Source organism: Globicephala melas, chromosome 7 (assembly GCF_963455315.2).
Source record: "Globicephala melas chromosome 7, mGloMel1.2, whole genome shotgun sequence".
Taxonomy (NCBI): domain Eukaryota; kingdom Metazoa; phylum Chordata; class Mammalia; order Artiodactyla; family Delphinidae; genus Globicephala; species Globicephala melas.
In genome coordinates, this window is record NC_083320.1 from 41,912,978 (window position 1) to 41,930,934 (window position 17,957).

Consider the following 17,957-nt stretch of genomic DNA (forward strand, 5'->3'; position numbering starts at 1 on the left):
CACAATTTGTTTTGAGCATATCTTTTGTAAACATAATAGAGCCACAGATAATTCATATTTTGGGGAAATGGTGAAAATAACAAAACTTGGTAGTCTCTGCATTTTAATAGTAGTATTTAACACATGTGTCTTCTAAAATAATTGATAATTTTTATTTTTGGTTTGCTCATGGGAAGGGGTGAACTCAAGATCTTCCTACTCTACCATCTTCAAACAGTTTTCCTTTTCTTTTCTTTTTATTTCTTTCTTTCTTTTTTATTTTTATTTTTTGATGGTGCTGGATACGTAGATCAGCAGGCTGCTTTAAACATGATTTTTGGATTTAGCAATTAGAATGTATTTTTAAACGTATCCTATTATATCACTGATATTTAGAAGGTTAAAAGTGAGATAGACAATAATATGATTCAGTGCCTCTCTAATTTATTAAATGTTTCTAACCAAGATTGATGACTAATGAAGGGATGTAAACCCAAAGTAAGATATGCAATGCTAGGTTTCTTACATCATTTTGATAACTCACTCAGATGCTCACAAGAATGGATATCTTATCAAATGATCAAATAGCATAATGTTTTAAAGAAGGTATATAGGTGGAAGGTTCACATTAAAAAAAATCAAACCAGACTGAGATGTTGGACTGAATTCAGTAAGATAAAATTTCATTATTATTTTTTAATGTACATTGCAATGTCTCATTAAATATAGTCATATCTATGTTTGTGCTTCCAAGGAAATCTAAAGTACTTTTTAAGTATTCTTCTTTTATTTATTAAATATTCTATCTTGGCTGCTGAAAATATAGTTCCACAGCACATATAAGATAGATTGAAGAGTAATTTTTGAAGTTAAGTGAGATTTGAATTAACAGTGGATGTCACAGCTGATATATCCAATGATACCTTAGGCTTCTGTCAAAATAGAAAGTTAAGAATGAGTAGGATCTCAATCCCCTTTTACTTTATGCTGGTTAGAACATGGTGGGAGTTCTGTGTTCAGTCCACTTCAAGAAGGCCCTTTACAAGTTAAATCATTTATCAGTGATTGTAGGTTTAGGTATGGACTAGACAATCCATTGACAGTGCTATTATAGTAAATTATTCACTCAGCAAGCTTTTACTGGGGGCCTAAACTGGATTAGCTTCTAGGACATTATAAAACCAATGGACTGGGTCCTTTGCATCATAGACACTTACACAAACAATAGTAATGTAATGTACATTACAGTAAGTTTCATTACGTATACTCATACTTATGTTTTTGCTACCAAGGAAATTAAAATAAATATTTTTTCTTTGAATTCTTTGTTCTTGAATTTATAATAAATTGGAAAAATACTATGAAGTTTTTTTCAAACTTATTAGACTTTTAGCCAGTGTTTCTCAACCTATTTTTCATTGTCATGTCCCCAAGGAGAAAATCTATTTCATTTCATTAATTTTAATTTAATTTACTATCTACCTAATGAAAGAAATTAAATATTAAGAAAGAAGATCTTGTCAAATATAGTTGAGCTTTGGAGGACCACAAACCATTGTAATAAGATTTTTTTCCTACCTTCTCCTCACCCCACCCAACTCAGTTTTATCCTCTTGGGGATAATATCTTTCCCACTGAGAATTCATGCTTTACCTAATCCATATTCACTCAACACTTTATTAATTCCCATCTTCCAAGTTTTATTCATATTGTTCCTTCAGCTAACATTTTTTCCCTCGTTTAATTCATATAGAACATTCCCACATCAAAGAAACAGTTCAAATACCCCTTCCTTCTGAGCATTTATTTATGATAATACAGATTTCAATAACTTTTAGTTTTTAAAAAATTTATTTAAATATATTTTATGTGTTTATGTCATTAAATGTATTCATTTTAAAATAATTGTTTCACTGTGAAGATCAAATGAGACTGTGTGTGTAAAGCACATACCAAAGGACACATAAGAGCAAGGCAAAAAGTGATACCAATTTCTTTCATATTATCGCCTTATAATTTGTATTACTATACTACACATATAAGCTATAAAACCACTTTCTAATTAATACTTCAAATGGACTGTTTTTTATATTAGAAGTATGCAATTTCATATTCAATAATATAGCTACATTCTAGTTATTTCCACTAATTGTAGAAACAGGATTTGTGAAAAGGAAAAACAAAAGGAGTTATGTTGTGTTAGCCTCTATCCCCTCCAGTATCATTACCGATTCCTCCAGACCACTTAATAATAGGATTACTCTTCTAATATCAGTCGGCCTGTTTGAATTCACCACAGTTTTCTTTTGCAGGCTTTCCCCACTGCATTTGGATTTCTTTGATGCTGTTCACCTCCCTTTTCCCTCTCTAGCACATTGCATGAGAGTCAATAGATAACTGATAATATATTGATACTAATCTAATCTTCAGATCTGAACTTTCATGTTGAGAGGTTTCAAAATGGCTTCCAGCTTTCATAAGAATTTTGAAAGTTTTAGTGAACTTACCCTTTAGAATTTCAGCTTACTTACATAAACTACTCTGTGATTTAGAAAGTCATTCGTTGAATTGTCCAGAGAACAAAAATGGTCTATATTTTTCAAGCATTGCATTATTCAAAGGGAACGTGAAAAAAGACAATTAATGGTGTTGTAGGCATTAAATTTTTCTACTTTTATCTCACCTCTATCTGCTGTTCCCAAAAACAAAGGGACTCAAAACTGAAAACATCTGGACATGTCTCATCTGAGCATCTCACAGGTGTGATGTGGAAAAACATGGAAGAAGGAGAGAAAGAAAACATAATGAGAGATTTCATTTTGTCATTAACAGTTCTTTGAAGTTGCTCATTAATCTTTTAGATGATTTTGGCATGTTAATGTCCAACTCTAGAATATTAATATAGCTAAGCTAAGAAAAAAGTGAAGTTATTGCCTTTAAAGTTCTTTTTCTAACTGAGCTCTGTGATAATTCTTCCTATTTGAGTCACATTTTAATTGACTATGACTTTGAGCTTAACTATTCCAGCAGTTATGCAGCTACTTTATTTTATACTACCTGGATTTTTCAAGGGGAAGATGGGAGAACAATATAATCTTGAAAAGTGCTTAAGTCCTAAACTATCAGGACAATTTTTCACAAAGAATGCCAGATGGGTTTGGATAGATAAATTCCTTTCCATGAGACCACATTCCATTCTTGGGAGAGGTGTGTATAAAGTAACAACCACATGTGCATATGCAATGTAGGGTCAGTTCTCTGTTCATCTAAAAACAAAGAATGTCCTTTAGTACTAATCTTGTATAATAAATATTTTTCTGGGAAATAGCTGTAACCCCATTTTTGTTTAAATGATTATCATATTAAATAAATCTTCCTGATAAGGAATAAAGAATATCTAACCAGAGTGTCCCTTGATGTATTAGTTTCCTACCATTGCTATCACAAATTGCCGAAATGTAGTGGTTTCAAATAAGACATATGTATTATCTTATAGGGCAGGAGGTCAGAAGTCCTAGGATTAAGGTGTTGGCTGGGCTAGATTCACTTTGGGTGTTCTTTTGCCTTTTCCAGCTTCTACAGGCTATCAGCATGCCTTGATTTTTGGCTGAAGCACTTCAACTTCTGTATCTTTTTTCACATGTCATATAATCTTCTCTGACTCTGCCTTTTCTGCCTCTCTTTTACAAGGACCACTGTGATTTCATTGGGCAAACCCAGATGATCCAGGATAATATCCCCATCTCAAGGTCCTTAATTTAATCACATTTGCAAAGTCCCTTTTTGCCATGTCAGGTAACATATTAATATGTTCTGGGAATTAAATGGGCCATTCTGTCTGCACACTTGCCATCACACAGATATTAACCTTCTGTTCACTTTTGGTCTCTCCTCTTAAATATCGCAAACAAAAGCACACGACTTAAAGATATAAAAGCATCCATTCGTATAGTATATCCGTTGGTTTTAGGGTGGTAAAACGAGGCAGAGGAATGAATTCTAAAAGATCCTTCCTTCCTCTGAGGGCTTTGAATATTTTCCTTCCATTGATTAATGAGTGATTTCTGATAAATTCTAAGAAAACTTTACAATTAGTATAAAAACCTTAAATCAAATTATCATCATCACTACTGATGAAGAAATGGGGGAACAAAAGCAAAAGAAAACAAAACAAAAAAACTTGAACAGAGAAGAGTTAGGTGCAGCTAAAGTCTTGACCATTCCCAACTAAGTTGCAAAATATTATTAATACATGGATACATTTTTTTAACTTTCTACATTTCAATCCAAATGTAGGTTCAGTCATTTCCAATAAGCTATATAAGAATTATTTTGTGGAATCTTATGCAAAAGATCCCCCTACATGGTCAAATGGGTCCAGCACATCATCACCATCAAATCCTGAGCAGGCAGAATGGGCAAACTGAGTCAGAATTAGCCCTTACAGAAGGAACCTTAGCAAAGTACATTCCTTTCTGACATTTTCACACATTAAAGTAATTTATTTCAATTCAGTGTATGCTTTTTATCTTTAAGTAGACCCAGGATGAGTGTCACCAATAATTCCCACTTTATATAATAGTTGATTAACCAAAAGCCTCTTCTAATTTTGTCTCAAATCCTGAATTTTTAAAAAAAGTATAGTACTGAAGTACTTACTAGAGAATCAAAATAAGCCACTGTTTATATTTAATCTTTTAAAATATGCACCAAAATCATTCAAAAATATACATTGCTATATTTTTAAAAGTGAAGCTAATTAACTTTTATTCTGAAAATATCCATACTAATATTTTATAATTGAATACATTTTTGTAATTTATGTTTCTCTCAAATGTTTCTAACATCTTACCTAGGAAATCCTGACACTAAACACTTCCCATAAAATATAGAGGTGTGATGAATTTCTCAAGCTCTGAGCCTTTTTCATTTCTGTATCCTAGTATCTTCAACAGTGTTTGTCACTTTGTAGATGCCCCCAAAATATTTGTTGACAAACTTTATTGTTTATAAGAAAGAGTACTCACAAATGCACATCTACAAAAGGGGATCTTGTAGGTGGCTGAAAACTAAAGAAGGAAACATTTAAATTTAAACATATGCCTCCATATTGTAGTGGCTGAATGATGTAGTATTTCTTGTATTTATTTGGTACAATGTTCTACTACAGATTCTCTTTTTCTAATGCTCAGATCTTTTCATGCTTATTAAAACTTTTCAAAAGTAAGAATGTTAACCCTAGAGCCTAGGCCAACCACTAATTATTAATATGTATTCTGTCAATGATCTTAAGATTCCTGCCCCCAACTCCCACTACGTGGAGAATTCTTTACCACTTGTGCAGCGTTGCTATACTCAGTTAATCACTTGCCATGTTTCACCCAAGAAATGTCTGCATTCCAGAAGCAAGCAATGTAATTTCTATAATATGTATATTGTAAATTAGTTGTCAAAGTTTTTCAAAATGCCTTGAGACCCTTCTGTTTGCAAGGTGATTTTAAATATAGCATTATTATAATAAGGTATTTCAGAAGTTGCCACCAGCAGCAGTATATGTTGTACTTAATTGGAGCTATTGACCCACTGCACAATGAAAGAAATCAGATGCTAAGTGAAGAACACCAGTCCCATTCACTGTAAAATGTAAGAGTCTTTCTACTGTCGCTTCCCAGCTATGAAGACATCAGGTCATACAATAAGGTGCTTTGTCTTTTCAGTAGTGTTAGATGAAGTGTCAGTGTTCCCTGAAATACAATGTGTGTTCCTAATTAAAACTGTGTCACTTTCTCAAAAGTAAGGAACTGGCAGTGGCCCTTAAAAGGGTTTGTTTCTAAATCTCTTACTAATTTTTTTTTTCATTTTAGGTATGGTGTTTCTAACTGTTTAGTTCCTATTGTGTAAGTAGAGTAATAACTACTGTTAAAATTCTTCCATAGTAAATACATAACATATGCAAAGCCAGTTATGAAAACTTTGAGTCTTAGGTACTTAACAATGAGATGTCAAATCTGATGACTAAGTTAAAATAATGAATTTAAGTGCTTTTAAAAAGACTGAGGAAAAATGGGAAAAGCCTGAGTTCATTGTTATGATGTTGTTGGTTTGTGCTGTTAAAAACTTTAAAAAAATTAAAACTTTATTTTAAATAAAGACACTCTTTAAATAAAAGTAAAACTTTAATACATGAAAAGGGGGGAGTAGTCAAGCCATAAAAAATATTAACTACAGATATTATTTTAAGTTCAGTTTTACAGCAGTCCAGAATTAAGAAAATTATTTCAAAATATGCAAAAACTAACTGCCACTACTGTTTTGTTCTTTTAAATAATTGTACACCTCATTTTATATTAATAAATATATTCTATTTTAAGTCAATGTATCCATTTGCCATTAGAAATATCAATAAGTTATAGTGATTAAAAACAGTTACATTTATTATTTGGCAGAGTTGCAAGCCAATTTTTCTGAGTATTTCACATTTCTCCAAATCTTGTGAGTGAGGCACTGACTAGATTTGTTCTGGACTATCTTTTCAAAGATGTATATATAGCAAACTGCCTTGAAAGCTAGAGATAGTTCTGCCCTCAGGAGCAAAGAGTAGGCATGTTTACTGTGCACTAGAAAAGACTCAGATTCACTAAACTCCCAGATCCTCTCCTGTGATGCAAACCGCTACATGTGCAGCAGTCATTTTGCCCTCTTAGTGTTACCTTGAGGGAACCATGGCTCAGAGAACAAGCCCCCAAATGCTAATATGCCAGCTACTGCTATTACTGTGGATAACAAATTATAGCCTCTGACCCAAAAGTCTTATGTTCTCTCTCAGCATGCATGAAATACTGAAGAGCTAACATGTTAGCTTGCATAGTAGGGTAAAATCTCAGACCCGTAACATTGTTTTTTTTTTTTTTTTTCAGGCGAGCTGTCGGCAAAATGGCTATAGATATCACTGTGTATCTTAATGTTCTTGCCCATTGTCATCTTTCTACCTACTCTCACCCTCAGGCCCATGCATTTCTTTTGCTCTTCACAGCCTTGAATTAAGTTCTAGGCACACTGTCTAAAACGTTTCTCTAATATTACCAACTTTTAGATTGTGCTCCTTAAATTTTAAACATCTACAAGAAGGTTCTTCTACACAATGACCTCTCGGTTCCCTTTTGTTACGTTTAGAGTGGCCAATGTTCCCTCATACCTTAGGAAATTATCCTGGGAAACTTCCATGCTCTTCTGATCTTCCAATGGTGTCTGAGTTGATCGTCCTTCTTCTAGGCTATCCCACCAGGCATTTCTTTTCTCTTAACCACTAGGTTATAATATATTAAACTCTCGTGTTTTTCATCTATTGGCTTATCTGGATCAACTACTTTATTATAAGCCCCTAGAGAGCAAGGGATTCATGTTTTGTAGTCTTTATCCCCAGAACCTAATAGAAGTAAAAAAATGGAAGAGTATGGATTTTGGAGACAAAGCAGATTGGGCTTAAATCACAAACAGTGGAGTATTAGCAAAATTCATTGACTACTCATTCTTCACTTCCCATATTCTTAAATTGGGAATCTTAAAATCTGTCCCATGTGGTTGTTATGATGATAAAATGAGGCAACACACTTAAGGCAAATTACACAATGCCTGGTGAGTGGTAATCACAATATACACTTCCAGTGAATGTGATAGGGAGAAAATTTGTTGAATCCTCCCAAGTGTTTAAACCACAGTACATTAGATAATATATTTGTGCAAATGGTTATCTGTGTTACAATATTATAAATTAATATTTGCATAGTATGCTTATCTCATTCAGATTCAAAACTTCAAAGGGAAAAAAGGATGTAGTACTTTATGTAGTATCATTTCACAAAAGAGATTTATCATAGATTATATTTAAAAGTTTATGTTAAAATTACAAGTAATATTAAATGCTAGCAATATGGATATTTTTAGTAAAAAGTATTTTTTGCATCCTGCTGAAGACATAACAAAATATTCTTGCATATTTGCATATCTGTTGAAAATGTTCAATCCTGTGTAATATTTTCAAACTCAAAAACTGCAATATTCTATGAGCAGTCAAACCCTGACTTCTCCATTTTTTTTTTGCATTTCAGAGGAAAAGACATTAATGGTCTCAAAAATCAATTTAACACTAATTTTTCAATGTCATTTATTTTCAACAATTTATACTGGGTTTCTCAGATGTTTTTTAAATGTGTGCTCTGACAGAATAATGATTATTTATAAAGTAAGTCTGTTTTGCATGAAAATTAACTAAAAGACATCTCTCCATAGGGCATTTATTCAGAAATTTATTAAGTCATTCCTTGATAATTTAATTTAAGGCTTAGACTTTGGGAAAAGAGGACAAAAATCTGTGTGTGCAAATGATCTGAAGCTTCTTAAAATTGACATCTGGCAGTGAAAAACGTTCAGAAGGGTTACTATGTTAAAAAATTCCACCCCGCATGAATATTAAAACTCTTAATCATTAACTTGGAGTTGAACCAATAATGTAAGTCAAAATGCCCCTTATTGCATGGTTAGTCAAATAAATTTTTATCTCTTTATAATTACGGGAATTAAGTAAAATTGTGTTAGTTTGTTAAGTACTTGTCAGTGTATCCAACGATTTATAGCCGTGATGATGTCCCCACATTCATCGTGCCTCAGTATTTAAAATTCATTTTGTGTACCTCTATGAAAAATGCTTCATGATTAATCATTATTCTCAGCAAAAAAATTATATCTACCCAAGAAAGAATACATTTTAACTAGAAATGAAAAACCTGAAGCATACATACATACATTTATTTCATTTTGTTTTGTTTTTCAGTATATACTGAGTACAGTGAATACCTTCTATTCATAAAGGGGGAATTTTCTACAAAACAATAATAAAAGCACATTTTTGGACTAAAATTCGATTATAATTTGCAAGAGGAAAATTAAAATACCTCAGGGACTGGTTGTAAAAAACAAAAAGAAAATCCAAGAAAAACATGCTAGGAAGGTACAATATATAATATTTCTGAATGTGCTCTCCCTTAAATACTTACTTCATTATTGTTCACTAATATACATTTGAATTTATATGTGTGTGTGTATATATATATAATTCAGTTAGTCACATTCCAAATGCTTCTGAAAATTTTTTTTGAAGTCTTTATTTCCGCCAATATTCTCATAGAAAATTTGGCACTATCAATGGTGCTATCAGAGTAATTAAGGAATAGAAATAACTAAGGTTATCATACAAAGCTGTTTTGGCTTTATTTTTAAGTTTGAAATGCAAATGGCTGATATAGTTCATTGTAGATAACTTCAAGGTGTTTGTATGTAAATTTAGTATGAGGCAGGGACTCACATAATGTATACAATATAATGTTAGAAACCTTTTGCGCAACCAACACTTACCTTGAATAATGCAGTAAGTATGACTTAATCTTATACGTTTGTCCAAAAAAAAGAAAAAGAAAAAAATGAATTGGGGATCTGCTTTCCATGAGCTACCCTGATTTTTTTGGATGTGGTATCTTATATTAATATTTCACTAACATGAAAAAGCGATCAGAAAGAGGTAATTAACATGATTTTCTGCTAAAAAAAAACTATTATAATATTCTGATTTTTACAGTAACTATTTATTTTCATTGGCTCAAGAAATTAAAGATTGAATAGAGAAGTAAACAAGATCCTAATGGTGCTTTCTTTTTCTTTTTATGACATCTATTAGATTCTTACATTTCACAGCCCTGATATTTTGAGACATCTTTAGAAACTTAGAATCCTTTTGGTTTTATTTTTTTTTTTTGGCTATGTAATTGACAGACAATAAACCTCACATATTTAACTTGAAAAACCTGATAAAATTTTACACATGAGTACTATTATCACAATCAAAATATTGAACATACCTGTTACTATAAAACTCGCTACTGCTCTTTTGTAGTCTCTCCCACCCTCCTCTCCTCCCACCCCATCCCCAGGCTACCACTGAATTCCTTTGTGTCATTTGAAATTTACTTACATTTTCTAGTATTTAATCAAAATGGAATGATACAATATGTACTTTTTCTCTAGCTTCTTTAATGAAGCATAAATATTTTGATATTTGTCTATGTATTTTGAGTGTAACAATAGTTCATTGATTTTTATTGCTGATTAGTATTTCATTCTTTGGATATATCACAAATTGGTTAGCCATTTACCTGCTGATGGACATTTAGGTCATATCCAGTTTGAGGTTATTACAAATAAAGTCTTATAGGGGCTTCCCTGGTGGCGCAGTGGTTGAGAGTCCGCCTGCCGATGCAGGGGACAGGGGTTCGTGCCCTGGTCTGGGAGGATCCCACATGCTGCAGAGTGGCTGGGCCCATGAGCCATGGCCGCTGAGCCTGCGCATCTGGAGCATGTGCTCCACAACGGGAGAGGCCACAACAGTGAGGCCTGCGTACCAAAAAAAAATAAAAAATAAAAAAAAATAAAGTCTTATAAGCATTCATGTACAAATCTTTGTATGGCCATAAATTTGCATTTCTTTTAGAGAAATATTGTTTGAGTAAATTTGCTTGTAAGACTCAAGATCAATATACAAAATCAATTTAATTCTACATAATAGCAATAAGAAATCATAAAATAAAATTTTTTAAATTCCATTTTAAATAAAATATTTAGGGTTAAATCTGACAAAAGATGTGCAAGACCTGTATTTACACTTAAAAATACAAACATTGCTGACAGAAATTAAAGAAATAAACAAGTGGAAAGATATCCTGTGTTATGGCTCCTAAGATTCAATATTGTTACGGCATCCCTAAACTGACCAACAGATTCAACCAAATTCCAATGAAAATGTCAGTAGGCTTTTTGGGGGTAGAAACTGGCAAACAAAAACAACTTCGAAAAAGAAACTTAAATTTGAAGAACTTAAATTATCCAAATTTCAAGATTTATTATAAAGCTACAGTAATCAAGACAATGCAGAATTGGTGTCAGTATAGACAGCATGATAACAGAAGAGAATAAAGAGCCCAGAAATGGTGCCATATTTATGGTCACTGATTTTTTATAAAGATGAAAAGAGAATTCAGTGGAAAAATGATAACTATTTCAACAAATGGTGTTGGAACAACTGAATATCCATATACAAAACAAACATCAACCCATACCTTAAACCATAAACAAAATATAACTCAAAATGGACTATAGGTCTAAATATAAAACCTAAAACTCTAAGATTTCTAGCAGAAAATATTGGAAAAAAATCTTTGTAACCTGAGCTAGGCAAAGAGTTTTAGCTAGGATACCAAAAGCATGATCCATAGAGACCAGTGAAAATAGTTGAAAATTTTAAGCTTAGAAAATTAGTCAATTTAATTTAAAATCATCTAGAAGATAATGAGTGGAAGGAAGAGAGGGAAAGTGAAAGAAGGAAGCAAAGAAGAAACATTTAGATTTTTATAATATTTATATATGTTTATAAAATAAACTGTACATTAGATCCAAATGTAAATGGAACAAATAGAAATAAAATGATTAAATTATTTCAATGAAAAAATTACATCAGATTAAGAATAAAATTATAAAAGGGATTGTGCTATTTTAATTGCTGTAAAAATTTATTAACTCCATGTGTCTTCAAATGAAATGCATAGGTGTATTTTTCTAAACTTTATTAAGGTAGAATTGAAGTATCATGAACTGTACACATTTAAATTGTATAATCAGTCTTGACGTATAGCTACACTTGTCAAATCAAAGTAAAAAATATTTCCATTATTCCCAAAACTTTTCTCCTACCCCTTGGTAATAATCCCTCCTCCCCTCAAACCTGTTTGTTTTCTGACATTATGGTTTAGTTTACATTTTAAAAAATTATATTAGTGAAAACACACAGAATGTACACATTTTTTTGCCTGAATTCCTCTACTCAGCATAATAATATTGAGGTTTATCCCATGTCATTTTGTTTACCAGCATTTACTTCCTTTTTTTGCCGAGTAATTCTCAAGGATCAGGTACATCATAATCTGTTTATCCATTTATCTGTTGAGGGACATTTGAGTAGTTTCCAGGTTTTGGCTATTACAAATAAAGGTGTAAACATTTTTTAACACGTCTTTGTGGGGCATATATTCCTTACTCTTGGGTAAATACCTATGAACAGAATGCCTAGACAGTAAGGAAGATGTAATTTTTAACTTTTTAAAATGCTGCCAAATAGTTTTCAAAACATGGCTCTACCATGTTACAACCTCATCAGCATTGTAGGTGAACTCCACTTGCTCCATACCCTCACCGACACTTGGCATGTTCAGCCCTCTTAATGTTATCCAATCTAATAGATGCGTCTCACTGTATTTCACTGTAGTTTTTGTTTGTTTTTGTTTTTTGGGGTTTTTTTTTTTTTTGCAGTACGCGGGCCTCTCACTGTTGTGGCCTCTCCCGTTGCGGAGCACAGGCTCCGGACGCGCAGGCTCAGCGGCCATGGCTCACGGGCCCAGCCGCTCCGCGGCATGTGGGATCTTCCCGGACTGGGGCACGAACCCATGTCCCCTGCACCGGCAGGCGGACTCTCAACCACTGCGCCACCAGGGAAGCCCTCACTGTAGTTTTAAAGAGTTTTAATTTGCATTTCTCTGAGTGATGATGATAGGCATCTTTTTAATGTGGTTAGCTGCTATGAATATATTTTCTCTTGTGTCTGTTCAAATTATTTGTCCATTTGTCAATCAGGTTGTTAGTCTTATTATTTAGATGTAAGAGTTTTTATAAATTCACAATACATGTCTATTAATTTTTTGTTGTGAATATTGTCTTTCAGGGTGTCAGTCATTTTTTCTTTTCTAAACAGTGACTTTGGAAAACAAAAGTTTTAAAATTTTGATGAAGTCCATCTTATCAACTTTCCTTTCTTTTTTCCAAACCTACCAGTCTCAAAATTTGTTCTCTGTTCTTCTAGAATTTTTACAATTCTAGCTTTTGCATTTAGGTCTATTATCCATTTTTACTTAATTTCTTATGTTGTAAGTAAGGTAACAATTGATATTCATTTGTTCTTGCATATATATCTAATTGATTTTATATTATTTGTTATAAAGATTTTCCTTTCTCTATTAAATTGCCTGTCATATTTGTCAAAATAAATATACATGTGTGGGCTATATATCTATCAGGCAGAATAAGACCCACAACTTTGACCTTCTTTTTTAAAATTGCTTAAGTGATTATAGATTTTTTGCATTCCCGTATAATTTTGAGAGTCAGCTTGATGATTTCTACAAAACAAGTACTGCTGCAATTTTGAGCAGCAGAATACAATATAATTGAGATTATATTGTATCCATAGATCAATTTGGCCACATTTGCCATTTTGACAATATTGAGTGTTACAATCCATGTATATGATATATCTCTCCACTCTTTAGACCATGTTTAATTTTTCTCAGCAATGGTTTGTAGTTATCAGTGTGGAAGTTTTGGACATATTTTGTTAGATTTACTTCTAGGTGTTTTAACCATTTGGGAAATACCATAAATGGATTTAGAAATTTTTTTCCAGTTGTTTGCTGGAAATTGTTTTGTAGCTTGTCTAGCATTTTCCATGTAAACAATAACATTGCCCGATGATAAGAAAAGCTTTAGGTTTTCTTTTTTGGCTTCTAGCCTTTATTTCTTTATCTAGTCTTATTACGATAGCTAAGGAATCCAAAACCAACATCCTTTCTTGGTTCTCAATGTCAGGGGAAACAAGTTTTTCACCATCAAATATGTTGTTAGCCCTGGTTTTTCCTACATGCCGTTTTTCAATTTGAGGAAGTTTCCAACTATTTCAAGTTTGCTAATAACTTTTATTACTAGCGGATGTTGAGTATTTCAAATACATTTGCTGCATTTATTTAAATTATCACGTGTTTTTTCTCCTTTATTGTATCAATATGGTGAATGACATTGATTTTCGGATGTAACACCAAACATGAATTCCCAGGATAAAACATGCTTGGTTGTGATTTATTATCCTATTGAATTTAGCTTGCTAATTTTTTATTAAGAATTTTGCATCTCAATTCATGATGAATACAGATCCACAATTTCCTCTTTTGTACTTTATTTGTTTTGTTTGGTTATATGCTGGCCTTGTAACTCCACCTAAAGCAAGTTGGACAGTGAAACTCCTACCGTATTTTCTGAAAAGCTTGTGTAAGATTAATGCTGTTTCATTATTTAATATTTGACAGCATTCACCAAAGAAACCACCTAGGCCAAGAGTTTCACTGGGAAAAGGGTTTTATTCACAAATTCAGTAGCTTTACTAAATATAGGGCTATTCAGATTTTCTGTTTCTTCCTGTCTCATATTTGGTGAGATAACTTTTCTAGAAATTTGTGCATAACATCTAAGCTGTCAAACTTGTTGGCATAAACTTGTCCGTGCTTTTCTCTCATTATTCTTTTAATGTCTATAGAACCTGTGGCTGTGACCTTTTTCTCATCCACGATATTGGTGATTTATGTTTTCTCTGTTTTTGTCTTTTTCAGTATTGCTACGAGTCAATTATGTTGACCTTTTCAAAAAAAAGAAAAACTTTAAACCCTGTTATTTTTCCTCTGTATTGGTTTTGTTTTCTATTTCATTGATTTCCGCTCTTTACCATTTATTTCCTTTTATGTGCTTTGGGTTTCTTTATTTATCTTCTATCATTTTAAAAAAGAAAACTCTGTTCATTTATTTTTTTATATCTTCCTTTTAAATATAAGCATTTAAATGTATACCTTTCTCTCTAATAAGTGTTGTGGCTGCATCCCACAAATTTTTATGTTTCATTTTCATTGCCATTCAGTTCAAAATTAATCATTCTTCTTATTTTTTTATTTGATTTAGGAATTATTTAGAAGTGTGTTGTTTGATGCCCATATGTTCAAGTTTTCATAAATTTCTAATTATTACTGATTTCCTAATACCATTAAGGTCAGAGAATATACTTTGTAAAACTTTAGTCACTTTGTGTTTTTTGATAATTGTTTTCTGCTCCAGTGAATGCTCTATTTTAGTGAGTTTAACATGTACTCTTAAAAGGACATGAATTCTTCAGTTGTTGGAAGTAATGTTCTATAAATGTCAACTAAATAAAAGTGTTTAATATTGTTGTTCAGCTCTTCTGTGACTTAACTAATTTTTTTTTACTACTTTCTCTGTCAGTTTTGTAGAGAAGGATGTTAAATGTACTATAACTATGGGTTTATATATTTCTCCGTTTAAATCTGTCAGTTTTTCTTTATGTATTTTGAGGGCTTATGATTAGATATATGCCCATTTATATTTGTTACGTCTTGCTGATGCATTGTTCCTATTATTATTATGAAATTTTCCTCTCTTTATCTGGCAAAATCCTATGTTTGGTACTCTATTTCATCTGATACTAAAATATTTATTCCATCCTTCTTATATTTACAGTTTTCATGACATATCCTTTTTTAATCTATTTACATTCAACCTATCTAAACTTTATATTTACATTATTTTTATATTTGAAATTAGTGCCTTGAAAACAACATATAGTAGGGTCTTGCATTTTATCCACTCTGCAAATATATGTCTTTAAATTAGGGTGTTTTGGCCATCAACATTTAATGTAATTATTGATATGAGTGGATTTAGCCAGTATATTTATCTCCAGCATTTCCTGTGCAAAAGCAACCTCAGGACAAGTTCCTTGGTGTTCCTTCAAACCAAGTTTTACTACGTCCCAAACTTCCTAAGAGAAAATAATTTTTCTTTCTCCTTTAAGTTAATACTTCTTCCTTCTTTAAACCTTTCTTTTTGAGGATTTTTTGTCTGTTCATCATCCTACTAACAGTCATATAAGTATATTATAGCTTGTATATATATAACCTTTAAAGTGAAATACTCAAAACTGAATTACAAGGGTTCCAATTTCTCCACATATTCACCAACACTTGTCTTTTGTTTTTTTGATAATAAGCATTCTGACAGATGTGAGGTGAGATTTCACTGCAGATTTGATTTGTATTTCCATGATGATTAAAGATGTTGAATACCTTTTTATATACTTGTTTGAACATTTGTATGTCTTCTTTGGAAAAATGTCTATTCAAATCTTTAGCCCATTTTGAAAATCAGGTTATTAATTTTTTTGCTGATGAGTTATAGGAGTTTCCTATATATTTCGGAAAGCAATACTTTATTAGGTGTATGGTTTGCAAATATTTTCTCGCATTCTGTAGGTTGCCTCTTCACTCTGTTGATTGTTTCTTTCGCTATGCAGAAGCTTTTCTAGTTTGATGTATGCTTCCTGTCTATTTTCACTTTTGTTGCCTATGTTTTGATGTCATATCCATGAAATCATTGCCCACACCAATGTCATGAAGCTTTTGTCCTACATTTTCTTCTAGGAGTTTTACAGTTTCAGGTTTTGTGATTAAGTCTTTAATTCATTTGAGCTTATTTGTGTGTATGTTGTAAGACAAGGGTCTAATTTCATTTTTATGCAAGTGGATATCCAGTTTTCCCAACACCTTTTGTTGAAGAGACTATCTTTTCTCCCAATTTGTATTCTTAACATTCTGTTCCATTGGTCAATATGCCTGTCTTTATGCTAGTATTATATTGCTTTAATTATAGTAGTTTTGTAATATGTTTTGAAATCAGGAAGTGTGATGCCTCTAACTTTGTAGAAATTCGAACTCTTGTACACTGTTCATGGGAACGCAAAATGGTGTAGCCAGCATGGAAAACATATGGTGCAGCCAGTATAGAGGGTCCTCAAAAATTTAAAAATAAAATTGCCATATAATCCAGCAAGCCCACTTCTGGTATTTATCCAAAATAACTGAAATCAGGGTCTCAAAGAGGTATGAGCACGCCTATGTTCATTCCAGCATTATTCACAATAGCCAAGGCATTGAAGCAACATAAATGTCCATCAAAGATGAATGGATAGGGCTTCCCTGGTGGCGCAGTAGTTGAGAGTCCGCCTGCCAATGCAGGGGACATGGGTTCGTGCCCCGGTCTGAGAAGATCCCACATGCCGCGGAGCGGCTCAGCCTGTGAGCCATGGCCACTGAGCCTGTGCATCCAGAGCCTGTGCTCTGCAACGGGAGAGGCCATGGCAGTGAGAGGCCCGCGTATCGCAAAAAAAAAAAAGATGAATGGATAAAGAAAATCTGGTGTAAACATACAATGGAATATTATTCAGCCTTAAAAAAGAAGGAAATTCTGCAATATGTGACAACATGGATCAACCTTGAAGGCAATATGATAAGTGAAATAAGTCAGTCACAGAAAGTCAAATACTTCATGATTTGTCTTATATAAGGTATCTAAAATAGTCAAATTCATAGAATCAAAGAGTGAAATGGTTGCCAGTGGCTGGGAGGAGGGGTAATGGAGAGATGTTAATCAGTGGGCATAAAGTTTCAGTTAAACCCTATGAATAAATTCTAGACATCTGCTGTATTATACCTATATACCTATATATACTTGTATACCTTATACCTATAGTTAACAATAAGTACTGCACACTTAAAAATGTATTAAGAGGGTAGATTTCATGTGGGGTTTTACCATAAAAAAATTTAAAAATAAATAAGAACAATGTATTTAACATATTTTATTAATGCAACCCAGAACATTATAACATTTTCTTGTTCTCAATATTATAATTATCTTACTACAGACCAAATTACCATTAGCTTTTGTGGGAGATCACTTCATGCTACTTTCTCACATGTAGCATCTTGAACATTAAAACCTATGGTGACTAACAATTAACAAGATATCTGATGTGCATTTGAAGTAGATGCAACACCACTAAAATTCTAGTCATAGAGGTTTTTATGTTTTTTTTTGTCATCATTAGTTTCGGGGGTTCTTTCTTATAGTTTTATAGTCAGAGTTGGCCCCTATATCTCAGATTATGGTGTCTGAGACCTAGTAGAAAGACAGCAGATGTGTCAAAATCA